General features: G+C 40.8%; 1 long non-coding RNA gene across 1 annotated transcript; it reads right to left on the bottom strand.

The window, feature by feature from the left end:
• Positions 1-13,421: 13,421 nt before the first annotated feature.
• LOC140593843 (uncharacterized) lies at positions 13,422-16,259 on the bottom strand. The gene is made up of 2 exons (XR_011994179.1): positions 16,127-16,259; positions 13,422-15,315 (listed from the first exon to the last, which is right to left on the bottom strand). It is a non-coding gene; the product is annotated as an uncharacterized lncRNA (long non-coding RNA).

Below are 16,259 nucleotides of genomic sequence, written 5' to 3'. Positions count from 1 at the left end.
GGTATCAATTCAAGGTAGACTCTAATGACTTTAGGATGTATATCTTGGTAACCACAGAAAACTATCTAAAGAATATACAAAAAGGAGATGAGAATCAAAATGTATCACTACAAGTTAGATGAACACAAAGAAAAGTGGTAATGGAGGAAATGAGGGCCAAGAAAAGCTATAAGCATACAGAACATTTTTTAAAAGATTTTATTTATTTATTCATGAGAGAGAGAGAGAGAGAAGCAGGCTCCACACAGGGAGCCTGATGTGGGACTCGATCCCAGGACTCCAGCATCATGCCCTGGGCCAAAGGCAGGTGCTAAACCGCTGAGCCACCCAGGGATCCCCCAGAACATTTTTTAAAGTATCAAAAGTAAATGCTTCCATATCAGTAATTACTTTAAACATAAATGGGCTAAACTGCTCAATCAAAGGACAGAATGGCAGAGTAGATACACACACCAAAACTATACACTGTCTATAAAAGATGCACTTGAGGTCTAAGGATCATAGGTTGAAAGTGAAAGGATGGAAAAAAGATATTTCATGAAAATAGTAACTAAGAGAGCAGGGTAGCTATACTTAAGTCAAAAATTTTAAGTTGAAAACTTATGACAGACAAGGATATTATACATTAAAGGGTCAATTCACCAACCTATAACAATTATAATAACACATTCACCAAATGTCAGAGCTCTAAAATATATGAAACAAATATTGACAGGATTGAAAAGAGCAATAGATAGTTATACAATAATAGTAGGAGATTTCAATACTCCAATTTCAATAACAACAACCAGACAGAAGATCAACAAAGAAACAATTGGTCCAGTATGGACCAATTGAACCTAACAGATGTATACAGATACCCCACCCAACAACAGCAGAATATACATTTTTTTCAAGTACATAAGGAACATTCTCTGGGAAGCACCATATACTAAGCCACAAAACAAATCTTAATAAATTTAAGAAGACTGAAATCACAGAACATATCTTTGTCAGTCATAATAGAATGAAACTAGGAATAAACAGCAGAAAAAAAACTAGTAAATTCTCAAATATGTGGAAACTGAACAACACATTTTTAAGTAACCAATGACTCTGAGAACTCATAAGGCAAATTAGAATATATATTGATACAAACAAAATTTAAGGCACAACATACTAAAATCTATCAGATACAGTGAAAGAAAGCAGTTCTAAGAAGGAAAATTATACCTATAAATGCTTACGTTATAAAAGAAAAAAGTCTCAAATCAGCAATATAATTCTACACCTTAAGGAACTAGAAAAAGAAGAACAAACTAAACCCAAAGCTAGCAGAAGGAAGGAAGTGGTAAAGATTGGAGCAGAGATAAGAAAAAAAGAAAATAGAAAAACAATAGCACCAACAAAACCAAGAATTGGTTCTCATTAAAGATAAATAAAGTTGGCATGCCCTTAACTAGACTGACTAATAAAAAGAAAGAGAGCACACACACGAGAGGATTCAAATAATTAAAATCAGAAACGAGAGGACACTACCACCAACTTTATAGAAATAAAAGGGATTATATATAAATACTCTCTTATAAGAAAGTACTATGAAAAATTGTATGCCAACAAATCAGATAGCCTAGATTAAATGAACAAATTCCTAGGAACACACAAACTATCAAGACTGAAACATGAAGAAATAGAAAATCCAAATAGAGCTACAAAGGAGATTGAATCAGAAACCAAAAGTCTCCCAAGAAAAGCCTGGGAATGGATGGCTTCACAGATGAATTCTACCAAACATTTAAATAATCAATACCAATCTTTCTCGAATTCTTCTAAAGATGGAAGAGGGGGAAACATTTCCAAACTTGTTCTATGAGGCCAACATTATTCTGATACAAAAGCCAGACAAAGACACAAGGAAAACTACAAACTAATACCCCTTGTGAATATAGATGCAAAAATACTCAATAAAATACTCACAAGCAGAATTCAGCAGCATATTGAATGGATTACACAATAATCCAAGTGGGATTGATTCCCGAAATGCCAGAATGATTCAACATACAAAGTCAATCAATGTAATACACATAATTAACAGAATGAAAGGGAAGAAATGATTATCTCAACTGATAAAAAAAAAAAAGAATTTTATAAAGCTCAACACTCTCATGGTAAAAACACTCAACCAGTGAAGAATAGAAAGGAACTACCTCAACATACTGAAGGCCATGTATGAACAAACCAGCATCATGGTCAAAGAAGAAAGACCTGAATGCTTTTCCTCTAATATCAGGAACAATTCAATGATGTCCACTCTCACCATTTCAGAAGTAAAATTTAGTGATTCATCACTTACATATAGCACACAGTGCTCATCCCAGCAAGTGCCCTCCTTAATACTCGTCACCCTCTTAACCTATCACCCGCCCACCTCCACTCCATCCACCATCGGTTTGGTCTCTTAACTATCACTCTCACCATTTCTATTCAGCATAAGACTGGACATCATAGAGCAAGTAGGCCAAGAAAAAAAAAATTAAAAGGTATCCAGAATTCAAAGGAAGAAGTAAAACTATCTCAGTTCATAGTGACATGATCTTACATGTAGAAAAATATAAAGATTATATATGTATTTTTCAAAACTTAGAATAAACAAATTCATCAAAGTTGCAGGATGCAAAATCAACACACAAAGGTCAGTTGGTTTCTATACACTAACAATAAACAATGCAAGAGGAGATTAAGGGACAATTTTCATTTAACATAGCATCAGAAAGAATAAAATACTTAGTAGTAAACTCAACCCAGGAGGCTTGGTTAAGAAACTACAAAATATTGCTGAAAGAAATTAAAGAAGACAAATAAATGGAAAGACATTCCATGTTTATGGATTGGAAGACTTAATATATTTAAGATGTTAGTACTGCCCAAACAATCTACAGATTCAATGAAATCTTGACTAAATTCTAAGGACATATTTTTGGAGAAATAGAAAAATCCATCCTAAAATTCGCATGGAACCTCAAGGGACTCAAATAGTCAAACAAATCATAAAAAAAAAAAAAAAGTTGGAAGTCTCCCACTTTCTGCTTTCAAAACTTGCTACATAGTTGTGGTAACTAAAATACTGTGGTACTGGCTTAAAGAAAGATAAATAGACCAATAGAATAGAGACCCCCAGAAATAAACCCTTACCTGTATAGCCAAACAATTTTTTAAAAGATTTTATTTATTTATTTATTTATTTATTTATTTATTTATTTATTTATTTATTTATGAAAGAGAGCATGAGCAGGAAAAGGGGCAGAGGAGAAGCAGACTCCCTGCTGAGCCAGGAACCCAACTTGGGGCTTGATCCCGAGACCCCGAAATCATTACCTAAGCTGAAATCAGACACTTAACTGAGTCACTCAGGCACCCCTGCCCAAATGAATTTTGACAAGGGTGACAAAGACCATTAAATGGGGAACGGGCAGTCTTGAGCAAACAGTATTAAAGAAAACTGGATATTCACATGCAAAAAAGTAAAAGTTGGATTCTTGCCTTCCACCATACATAAAAATTAACAAAGTGTATCAAAGATGTAAATGTAGGGCTAAAATTCTAAAACTTTTAGAAGGAAAACATAGAGGAAAAATTCATGACATTGGGTTTGACATTTATATCTTGGGTACGACATCCTAAGTATAGGCAACAAAAGAGAAAGCTAGACTTCATCAAAATTTTTAAAAAATTATGTATGAAAGAACATGATAAAAATGAAACTCATGAAATGGGAGAAAATATTTGCAAATAATATATCTGGTAATGAATTGAAATCCAGGATATATCAAGAGATTCTACAACTCAACAACAAAACATAACTCTAAAAATGTCCAAAGGAGGACCACCTAGGTGGCTCAGGTGGTTAATCTCTGACTCTTTTTTTTTTTTTTTTTTTTTAATCTCTGACTCTTGATTTCAGCTAAGGTCGTGATCTCGCACGACCAAGCCCTGCATGGGGCTCCATGCTCACCCTGGAGTTTACTTGTGCCTCTCTCGTCCCCTCTGCCCTTTCCCGCTCTCTCTCTCAATTAAATAAATGAATAAAATATTTTAAAAAATAAAAATGCCCAAAGAACTTGAACATATATTTCTTCAAAGAAGATTTGCCAATGGCCAATAAGCACATGAGAAAATGCTCAACATCACTAGGGAAATGTGAGTTAAAACTACAAGAAGGTGTTTTGTACCCACTAAGATGGCTGTTATGGAAAGGAAAACAAAACCAAAAGTAACAAGTATAGTGAGAATGTGGAAAACTTGGACCATTTCCTCCACTTTCTTCCTGTTTGAATGATTTCTAAAGAGAAGTCCAGTGTAACTCTTATCCTTATTCCTCTCTAGGTAAGGCAAGTTTTCCTGTATCAGGATTTTCTTCTTTGTCTTTGATTTCATGCACTTTGAATATGATACACCTAGGTATAGATTTTTTTGGCATTAATCCTTCTTGGAACTCTTCTCTGAGTTTCTGGATTATGTGGTTTGGGAAATTCTTGGTCATTATTGATTCAAATATTTCTTCTGTTCTTTTTTCTCTGTTCTTTTATTCTACGTGAGAATATAATTCCTTTACACATATGCTATACCTTTTGTAGTTGTCCCACAGTTCTTGAATATTCTTTCCATTTTTTTCTATTTGCTTTTCAGTTTGGGGAGTTTCTACTGACATATCCCCAGGGATCCCTGGGTGGCTCAGCAGTTTAGCATCTGCCTTTGGCCCAAGGTGTGATCCTGGAGTCCCGGGGTTGAGTCCCACATGGAGCTCCCTGCATGGAGCCTGCTTCTCCCTCTGCCTGTGTCTCTGCCTCTCTCTGTGTGTGTCTCTCATGAATGGATAAATAAAATCTTAAAAAAAAAAAAGCATATCCCCAAGCTCACTGATTCTTTGCTTAGTCATATCCAGTCTACTAATGAACCAAAAGACTCAAAATATTCTTCAATTTTGTTATAGTGCTTTGATTTTGAACATTTCTTTTTATTTTTTCTTAGAATTCCCATCTCTGTTTACATTATCTATCTGTTCTTGCATGTTGTCCACTTGTTAGACTAGAACGCTTAGCATATTAATCATAGTTACTTGAAATTCCCAGTCTGGTAATACCAACATCCCTGTCATATCTGAGTTAGGTTCTGATGCTCACTCTGTCTCTTCAAACAGTGTTCTTTGCCTTTAGTATGCCTTGTATTTTTTTTTTTTCTTGAAAACCAGATATGATATACTGAGTAAAAGGAACCTGGTACTGGTTCCTGTGGAAGATTCTCCTTATGGGTTTCTGCTTAGGTAAGTTGTGATTCTTTGTATCCACCTATCTGACTCTTCAGTCTTGGGGACAGCAGTTAGCCTTGTGTTTGGAAAAACCTGTTTTTTTCCTTCTGCGTAGGGGGGAAGTACCAGTTCTTCCCTACTGTATGTTTTTTGCCTGTGAGTCTCCTTTACTACTCACACAAAGAATTTCACTTCTGGTCACCAAATGTGTGGAAATTCTTCACCACACCAAGCAATTCGCTGAAACACCTGTAGGCTGTCCTATAATTTACTTGAATTCTGACATTATCTACCCAGAGATAGCATCAGATCTCACAGGCTAAAGGTCCAGTTCCACAAGACTGCTCCCCTCCTGTGTACATGCACTTCAAATGCCAGTTGCAAACTCACTTGTTACCTATGCTTCTGAACAACTGACTATAGATCAGAGGTTCCAATGACCCCCCTCCTTGGGTTCCACAGAATTGCTAGAATGACTCATAGATCTCAGGAAAACCCTTATGTTTACCAATTTATTAAGGGATATGATAAAGGATACAGATGAACAGCCAGATAAAGAGGTAGATAGGGCAAGGTGTGGTAGGGCACAGGAGAGTCTATCCCGAAGGAGTTTGGGGCATGCTAGCCTCCTGGTATGTATGTGTTCACCCACCTGGAACCTCTCCAGATGTCATACTTTGGGGATTTTATGAAGGCTATCTCATGTAGGCGAGATCAATTATTAACTCCATTTGCAGCTCCACTACCATGTCTGGGGAAGTAAAAGTGGGGCTGAAAAATTCCAAGCTTGATTTTTCTTTCTTTTTTTAAAAAGATTTTATTTATTTATTTGTGAGACAGAGAGAGAGAGAGAGAGAGAGAGAGAGAGAGAGAGAAAGGCAGAGGCATAGGCAGAGGGAGAAGAAGACTCCCTGTGGGGAGCCTGATGTGGGACTCGATCCCAGGAACCTAGGATCATGACCTGAGTGGAAGGCAGATGTTCAACCACTGAGCCACCCAGGTGCCTCCCAAGCTTGATCTTTCTGGTGACCAGCCTCTATCCAGGGGCCATCCAGATGCCCACTCAGAATCACCTCAAAAGAACAAAGATGCTACTAGTGCTCTTTTTAGGAAATTGCAAAGGTTTCAGAAGCTCTGTCCTAGGAACCAGGGACAGAGATGAATATATTTTTTTATTATTTCGTATCCATGACTTTTCATACCCTCAATTCTATGATGGATCTAAGAAGAGTTGTTGATTTTCAGTTTATTTTTTTTTTCTTATCGTTAGAATGGGATTGATGATTTCCAGGCTCCTTACATGCCAGACTGGAAACTAGAATTCCCATGCTTTTATTTTTAATCTATCTGTGTTTTTGTGTCTAAAGTGATTTTCTTATGGGCACCATATAGTTGAGTCTTGCTTCTTTTTTCAATCTGACAATTTCCTCCTTTTAAATGGAGTGTTTAGGCCACAAATGGTTGATGTAATCATCAATATGATTGGGTTTTAATCTGTGTTTTCTGTTTGTACCATCTGGTCTTTATCTTTTTTTTCCCTCCTTTCATGTCTTGGATAAATTAGATTAATTGAATTTTTTCTGATATAATTTTATCAACAGTAACTCTGCTCTTTTTTTTAAAGTGGTTGCTATAGAGTTTACATTTATCTTTAATTGATCAGTCTACCATTAAATACTGTAATATCACCTCACATATAGAATAAGAACATCACAACAGTATGTTTTCATTTCCCTTCTCATGGCCTTGGGGCTATTGTCATAATATTTTATTTCTACATGTTATAAGTACCATTATATGTTGCTATTAGTTTTGCTTTAAAGAATCAATTATCTTTCAAAGAGGTTCTTAAAGTAGAAAGATGTCTTTTATATTTACCCATGTATTATCATTCCTTTATGTGGATCCAAATTTCCATCTGGTATCACTTACCTTTGCCTGAAGAATTTCCTTCAGAATTTTTGTAGTGCCAGGCTACTGAAAATGAATTCGCTAAGTTTCTGCCTGTTTGAAAAGTATTTTGTTTTTGTTTTAAGGGATATTTTGGCTGGATATAGAATTCTAGGTTGTGAATTTAAAATTTTTTCTTCTATCACTTTAAAAAGTTATTCTGTAGTCTTCTGGATTGCATAGTTTCAAGCATGGACTCTGCTGTAATTCTTATCTTTGTTCTTTATAGTTCTGTGTCATTTTAATTATGATTGCTTTTAAGATTTTCAGAAGTTCAACCATGATGTATCTTTTTTGTGGTTTCTTTATATTTCTTCTGGTTGAAGATTGTTGATCTTATTGAAACAGTGGATTTATAGCTTCCATTAACTCTGGAAATATTTTACCCATTATTTTCTCAAATATGGATTTCCGTATCTCCTTTTATTCTGGACTCCACTTGCTTTTATGGTAGGCCACTTAATATTGTCTCACGGGTTATTGCTTCTCTATTTTCAGTTATTTTTCTCTCTGCTTTTCATTATGAATAGGTTGTTTCTTGTTTACTAATATATTTTCTATAATGTCTAATCTGATGTTAATCTTAGTATATTTTGTATTTCAAATATTGTATATTTTACCTTTAAAATTTTTATTTGAGTCTTTTTTAGATCTTTTATTTCTGTCCCCATCATGTTTTTGTTTTCCTCTGTCTTCTTGAACATATGGAGTATATTTAAAATAGCTCTTTTAATATACTTATCTGCTATCTCCATTACCATTTCTGATTCTATTTCTATTGTTGTTGTTGTTTTTATCCTGATTATGAGTTGTACTTCTTTTATTAGGCAATAGTCTTCTGAGGACAATACCTGATGCCTCATGTATTAAGAGGTCTTTTATACCTTGGACGGTAGGGACAGGAACTTTGTGGCTCTTGTGAACTCAGATTATTTATCCTACTTTTTTCTAGATTTTTTTCCCCATACAGCCTTAGTATTTTTTTCACATACATGTGCAGATGAATATTCAGCCAAATATCCAGGAGACCCTTCTGCAAATCTTTCAGATTCATCCTCTGTGTAGTCTCTTCTTTGCTTTGTCATCCCTGAGCTGAGAACATTGTCTCCTTGACACAGCAAAATCCCTGGTCTCTGTTTCAGTTTCTCTTCCCTGTGCTATGATCTGGAAGCTTTCTCCAGACAATGAGCAGGGGACCTTATTGGGTTCACCTTGTTTATTTATCTTTTCCAGCATCATTATTGTTCCACACTGTCTGTGAACAATGTCTGAAAACTCTAGTTTTATATATTTCATCTAGTTTAATGGTTGAAGGTGGGAAGATATATCTGATCCCTATTTCTCCATCATGGGCAGAAGTGGAAGTTTCTGTATTTTAAAGTTTACTTTCTTACACATTATGTTGTTTATTTGGATCCAGCCTCATTTCTTTCAGGCCCTATATCTTGTGGAGAATTAAGCAATAAATGTGTCTTGAGAGAGCCTTGGGCTGAATCATTTTACCCATTCTGCCACTCACTAGCTGTCATTTAATGTCTATTATTCTTAGCTGCTCATCTATAAAACTAGGGTGATAATAATATACATTCCTTGTTTTCCCTGTAGGATGTTTGGAAATGAACCAAGATGTGATTTGTAAGAGCACTTCAGATTATTTTTAAAAATAAATAGCTAAAAATAAATAGGTAAAATACCTGTTTATATAAGTAAACAGGACTGCTACTAGTTCTGCTCCAAACATTATGTTGACTAGATCCAGTGTTGGAAGTGAGAGGATGGTAACAGTTAAAAACCCAGTTGAAGAAGGTCTTGGAAACCATTTTCCTTATCTGCACTTCAGTTCTTTTTTTTTTTTAATTTTTTTTTAATTTTTTATTTATTTATGATAGTCACAGAGAGAGAGAGAGAGAGAGAGGCAGAGACACAGGCGGAGGGAGAAGCAGGCTCCATGCACCGGGAGCCTGATGTGGGATTCGATCCCGGGTCTCCAGGATCGCGCCCTGGGCCAAAGGCAGGCGCCAAACCGCTGCGCCACCCAGGGATCCCTGCACTTCAGTTCTTACTAAATACCTCAACCACCCCTTCCAATAAAACTTTTTTTCCTTCCAATAAAACTTTACAAATTCCCGTTCCAAATGTGGATCCATAACTCATTAAGCTTTCTTCAAGTGAAATTTCCATATCCAGACCCAGTCCCATTCTTTAAATTGTTTTATGACCCTTATACGCCTTATGCCTCAGCATTCTCCATCTTAAAAATGAAATTATTGTTACCCTATTTCTATTATTTTCTTTAGGGAAGCTTTGAAGAACTTTTAAAGGAATGGTATTATGTAATGTATGTGGGCAGAAGACATGAAGAAGAGGGTGACATACTTCTTTGTCTTGACATTGACCTTGGGGTGGGAAGGAGTGTTGTTATGAGTTAGTTATTTGTCAGTTTTAAATTTATGGTGTTCTTACTACCATCATTTCACACATACACACATCTTATAGTAGTTTTAAAGCATGCCACAATTATTTGACCCTTCCCATATTGAGACTTGAGGATCTATGTTCCCTCCCCTTTAATCTGGGCAGGCTTGTGACTGCTTTGACCAATAGAATATTGGTTAGAGGTGATGCCATGTGACTTCTGGGCCAAAGTAAAAAAATACTATGTAGCTTTTGCCTTGTTTGTGGGAACTCTCATTTTTGGAGCCGAGTTAACATTTAAGAAGCCCATCTATAATCAGGCAACCATGCTAAAAGGAAGCCAATACAATATGGAATTTTATGAATAGACACTCTGGTTAACAGTCTCCACTTAGCTCAGCCTTTGAGTGATCCCAGCCCGGGTGCCCTGGTGTCAAACACATGGCTGAAGAACCTTCCAGATAAGTTTCAGCTCCTCACCATTCAAGTTACTTTCAGTTATTCGTGTCTTTCCAGCTGAGACCTCAGATATCATGAAGCAGACACCTTCACTGTACACTATCCAAAATCCTGACACACAGGGTCACCTAGTGTATTAGGGTGGTTAATCACACAGCAGTAGAAAACTGGAGCACATCCATTCCTAGATCACTATTACATACTAGTGGAAATGTGGGGCAAATCATTCAAGAACCAGTTTAGATGGTTCTTGAGTGGATATATTGAATGATGGGATGGGTATATTGAATGAGGGGTGTGTTTCCCAGTGAAGTCTTCATAAAGGGACAGCTAAGACTGCCGAGACATCCCATCTTTCTGAATATAAATCCAGGAGCTGTTGAATGCAGCCTGTTCACATGAGTTGTTATGGGCAACTCACTTCAGTGCTTGTGGGAAGTGAGCCGTCTTGTTGTCCACCTAGCCACCCACCCACTGCACATTGTTCCCACTGCTCTCCCTCCCTTCCTTCCTCTTTCCTTCCATCTTTCCCTTTCCACTGAATTTCCTTTATGTGCAACAGATTACTTTAGGTTCTAGAGTATCAAAAATAACTGTGTATTAACAGAGTCCTTTGTTGTCTATATCTTGATGCTTTGATATCAGGGACCTTGCTGACTCTGGAGGGACTGCCCCCTCCCAATGCTAGCCAATTCCTAGACATAGTAAACAACTCAACTGCTAGTGCACTTTTCAGATACAAACCCACACCCACAACCACCTCCTTTATCGAGCTCTCGCACTCTCGGCCACTATCTACCTGCCCAAATCACCTCAAGGCCAGTACCAAATAACCAGGGACAGCTCTTATACTCCAGAGCCCACACAAATTCTTCAGACTAGCCAATCCTAACCCTGCTTCCTCTCTCTCACTGCCTTTCTAAGGAAACCACAATGAAGGCTTTTGCCCCTCTCCCAATGCTTCCCCATGTGTCTCCAAGAGTATGGAGTGCCCTCTTGGGAACTGTGAGTAACTACCTTTCCAATAGCAACTGTCCCCTGATATGTTGGCTTTGCTATACCTCAAATTTTCTATTAATATAAAATAGAATGATATTCAATCTTGCCCAAGGGAACTTACCATTTGGTGGTAATGGGATGCCTTAAAATAGTAGGGCTAAAAATAAAAAATAAAAAAAGAATAGTAGGGCTAGTAACATTCTGTTTCATGATCTGAGCATTACTTATGCAGCTGTGTTCCCCTTGTGAAGTCTCAGCCAACAGTCACCATCCACAGACTTCTCCATAGGCATGTTATACCTTATTAAAAAGCACAACACAAAATAATGGTAAGTCGAAATCCATCCATGAAGACAATTTCATAAGCTAAACAAACAAGATGTATTCTTAGCTTCTCATACCAGAATCGTTGGCTGATGACAGAGTTCTCCATGATGAGATCCCTATCAGTATCACCTCATGACATCAGTCATGACCTTGCCACTATTTACCCAGAAATCAAACTCATGTACAGATAGCCTGAGAAAAGACTTGTTCCCATTTATTCCTATTTCCATTGTGTATTATTTAAAGATGACTTCTAGTTTAGTTTCCTTTCCTCCTCTTAGGCATTTGGAAAGAATAGGCAGTAGGATAAATACCCCCTTGAAACAACTATTGGTTTTTCCTGTAATTTGTTGTTTTTTTTTCCATCTAAAGTCTGAAAGTCTAGCTTCTGACTAAATAGAGGCCATTTCAGTGCAGCAATCCTACATACATAGTCCTTATAGGAGAAAAACTGGTCATTGTTCAGAGTGGAGTAGGAGAAAATTAATGTAGAAAAGGTGTGTTCTTGGCTTGGAACTCTCCTGGCCCTCAGTGCTGGGGAGAAGCAAACACAAATCCCAGAATGAGCACTGGCTTCTCTCTGCCTTACCCCGGAGAGTGCATACAATACGGGCAAGCCATTCATGAACTCACTGAATCTCACGTAACTCTACACCCTGTGCATTGGTTAGGTGACAGGGTTCAGCTCTGTGCAGCCAGTGGTAGGCCATGGACTGGACTTGTGTCTTCTGACTTCAAGTCAGGGTTCTTGCCACCATTTGTTGGGAGACATGATTAATCAGAGATGAGCACTTTTATGAAGAGGGGGGATTCTGTGCATGGGAAGTCTGATCTGGGCCATCTCAAGAAGACCTGGGCTTCTGTACCTCAGTGTTTTGTTAGTATGAAGTCCTTACAAGGGGGCTTGGATATTGGCAGGAGGTGTACACTACCCACATTCAGGAACAATGCAGTTTGAAAACCCTATTCTACTTCCCTTAGTCCCCTGTAGAAAAGCAGTTAAACCTCAGATGCAATGAAGCTCTGTCTGAGTTTCCTTATGCTCTGGTAAACCCACTGGTACCTCTTAAATCCGTTCTGTGTGGTTTAATCCCACCTACCCAAATTATTCTCAATTAGGGACCTTGATGAATTTCTCCTAAATGACTATGAAGAGACTTCCTCTGGGTTAGAAAAGAGAAGCTCTGAGCAGAGCTTCTCAGAGGGAAGTCAGGGCTTCTTGTTGCTGGATCAGCCTTGAGGAGTAGGGGGAGAGGCAGCTGGCAGGCCTGGACAGGTTTCCTGGCTCTCCAGCATGCACTTCACCCACTGCCAATGGGGTTTGCTCATTTGCTTTTCACATTTCCTTGAACTTCAAACACCTTTTGGATGAGGCAAGGTCCCATGGAACTTGGAGACACCAGACTGGAGAGGGCACAGGGACAGTGAAAGACATAGCAGCTGGTTAGGAGCCCTTCTCTCCAGCCTGGGGCTCTGTTAAGCGTTGGAAGCTGGGAGCTGACCCCTGGGAGCCCTGCAACCAGGTAGCAAAGACAGGAAGGCAAGAGATGTGTGGCCACGTCTCTGCTCTGTCACTTGAGTGCTGGAGCCTCACCTGCCTCATCAGGGAAAGTGCTTAATAACACCATTTGGGCTGCCTGCTTCAAAGAGGATTTGTATAGAAGCTCAGATGAGTCAGCAAATGACCTTTACAAAGACTGTCAATCAAATACAGATAAATTAGTGTGAGCCAAGATGATGGTGGTGATGATGACTTCAACTTCCAGCTTGGTATGAGGGACAAAATGCACCAGCAAAACATACACACAAAACCCCTGGAGAGATGAAAGCTGGCAGCTCTGGCTCTACCAGTTCAGTCCAGATGCAGAGCTCTGGTGTCAGAGCTGCCAATTTGAGCAGGGAATGTGCTCCCAGTTCCCCTTCTCCTTCTCCTAGAGGCACCAAAATTCTTAAGTTTGGAATAGAGTAAGGAAAACTCCTCCAGGGGAAAGTTTTGAAGGCCCAAACCTATTAATTTTATTAAGAATGTCATTCATTCATTATAACATTTCACAATTCTTTAACGTATAGGAGATGATTTCACAACTACTATATCAGTAATCGTGATTTTATCCTCATTTTACAGATGAAGAAACTGAGGCTGAGATCAAGTAAATGAACTACGGTGACACGGCTAGTAAGTTGCAGCAATTTACACTGGGGGTTTCAGACTTCTAGATCTGTGTTCCTAAAAACCGGTGTTCAACTACAGAGCTAAAGAAAGACATGGGAGAGAGGAAAGAAAGGGGAAAATAAGGAGGAGAAGAGAAAGAAGAAGGAGGGAGGGAGGGCTGGAGGGAACTAGGGAAAGAGGAAAGGAAAAAAGAAAAGGAAGGAAAGAATGCAAAAATCATTGGAAGGAGCGGAGAGCCAGTTCATGCAATATACACCGGAAGGTAAGGCTCATGTCTGTGGGCGGACAGGTCCAGCTGCATGGTGCTCTGGTACTCGGGTGGTGTCCACTGTGTCCCTGCGTAGTCACACACGGACTGCTACTGGAACCCTGCTCTTCCATGTCTGCAGGAACCCCCATCCCTCTCCGCTGTGAACCCAACTCCATAGCTCCTACTTGAGACTTCTTGGTTGATTGCTTATGGATTCGCTGCTGGGAACCTCATCCTGCACCTGGCTGCAGTCCTGGGGGGTCCCCAGCAAGTGTTGGGGCTGTTGGCTGTGAGGGGAGGGGGAAAGGAAGAGGGTCGCCAGTCTTGGCCCTCCCGCTCAGCCCTTCAGCCTCAGGCTTTGGGGACGCTTGAGGTCTACACGGAGTTCCGGAGGACTGAAGGTCGCAATGACGAGAGAGGCAGAGGGGTCACAGGGACCCGCATCCCTTAGCACCGCCTGCACCCGGGCACGTTCACATACAGTTGCCCAGGTAAATGAATGTGTGGTGCAAATTAAGTAGTGAAGGAATGGAGCGAGCAAAAGAGCCCAGGTTCCCGTGAGCAGACGGCGGCACCCATGCGAGCCCTGTGGCCCTTAACGCCCAGGCCCTGATCAACTCAAGTCTGGTGCACTCTCCCCAGACGCAGTGCAAGAAATGAAACAACTGGAAACAACAATAACAACTTGTTTCTCTCTGCGCCCGCCCCCGGCTGTTTTCTCCAATTTTGCCAAAGGTCTCCGGAATCCCACTTGACCGCCCTGCGCTCCCCGGGCCGAGCCTCTTCCTAAGCTGGTGCCTGGGCGCGGCCCCCTCTGCGAGCGCGCTGGGCTCGGGAACCCGGCGGACCTGGCGCCAAGGCTGGGGGCTGGAGTGGGAACGCCCGCGGCCGGCAAGGGGGCGCTGTCCCCTAGGGGCCTTGCACTGGGACCAGGCCATGCCTGCACTGTCTGCTCCCGGCAGCGACGAGCTTAGAAAGGGTGGTGGCCGATTTCTTCCAGGGGTCCAAGGCTGCAGCGCATATCCTCCTCCCCAGCCCCTGGATGAGATCCCTTCTCCTCCCCTCCTTCCCCCAACGAGGTGCGAGGTGCGCTCCCGCGGCCTGGCACAGCCCTAGCGCCCAGCTCCTCCTGGAGCATCCCGGCCTAAGGATTTTTCTTGAGGAATTTCTGGCACAAGGGTCCAACACGGGAAATGGCCTAAGCTTCCCGGGGTAGGGATGTCCGCCTCGACCGTGGACACATTCTCTCCGCACCGCCCCCCTCTTCTCCCTGTTCCCGGCTTGGTCCTGGCGCCAGCCAGCCCTGCCGCTCCACCTCAGGTTCCAGGATGCTCTCCCGGCTGCGGGACACCCTCCTTGCAGCCAGCACGGCTCCCCTCTCCCTTTGCTGATCAGCTCTGACCTGTGAGGCTAGCGGGTGGAGCGCAAGGCCCCAGGGGCTGCTGCTGCTGGATCCTGCTGGGAAAGGAGAGGAAAATTAAGCAACCGATTTTAGGAGTAAAGTCCCTTCTAGGATGAAAATTATCATCCAGGGTCTGTAGGTTAAATTGGGAATTAAAAACAGAGAAGTTGGGCAGCCTGGGTGGCTCTGCGGTTTAGCGCTGCCTTCAGCCCAGGCCGTGATCCTGGAGACCTGGGATTGAGTCCCACTTCAGGCTCCCTCCATGGAGCCTGCTTCTCCCTCTGCCTGTGTCTCTGCACCCCTCCCCAGTTTGTCTCTCATGAATAAATAAATAAAATCTTAAAAAAAAAAAAACGGAGAAGTTGCATTACTCCATCCACCTCCCTTGGGGTCCCTGGGGTCGGTCTGGGAGCACATGTTGTATACAAGGCACCTATGAACTCAGTGCATACTAGGATATTGAAATTTGGTCTTAGCATTTACAATGCTTTACATCTAGAGTTATAGTAACATCAAGCATCATATAGTGTTTAATCTTTCATGTATTTTCTCACTGAATCTTCACAACAGCCCTGTGAGATCAAGTCTTATCATCGTCCTCATTTTAGGTTTAGGAAAAAAGGCCTAGGGAGATACCTGACTTCCCCAGAGTCGTTAAGTAACCAAACGCTGAAGACAGGTCCTGACTCCAGACCCCAGGGTTTTCCATGACAATGCTACCTCCTTCCAGGGTCACCTCTACTAAGCCCTTCAACCAGGATGGCCCTCAGTAAATATTTGTAGGTTGAATTCCAGGATCTAATCAAGCTTTTTTTGTTGTTGTTTTTTCTACAGTAGGGTGTGTCTAAGCCTTGCTCACTCACTCACCTATTCATTTATTCGGCAGTTGCTGAGTGCCCACTGTGCGCTGGGACCAGGAGGACACGTCGCATTGTAGGGCGTGAGCTGGCTTCGGAGGCAGGGGCCTGGCATCTTGGAGAGACTGGTGAGCTCCCAGCCC

This window comes from Vulpes vulpes, chromosome 9, assembly GCF_048418805.1.
Source record: "Vulpes vulpes isolate BD-2025 chromosome 9, VulVul3, whole genome shotgun sequence".
NCBI classification, from domain to species: Eukaryota; Metazoa; Chordata; class Mammalia; order Carnivora; family Canidae; genus Vulpes; species Vulpes vulpes.
The sequence above is the reverse complement of the archived record's forward strand: the minus strand, read 5'-3'. Positions and strand labels throughout refer to the sequence as shown.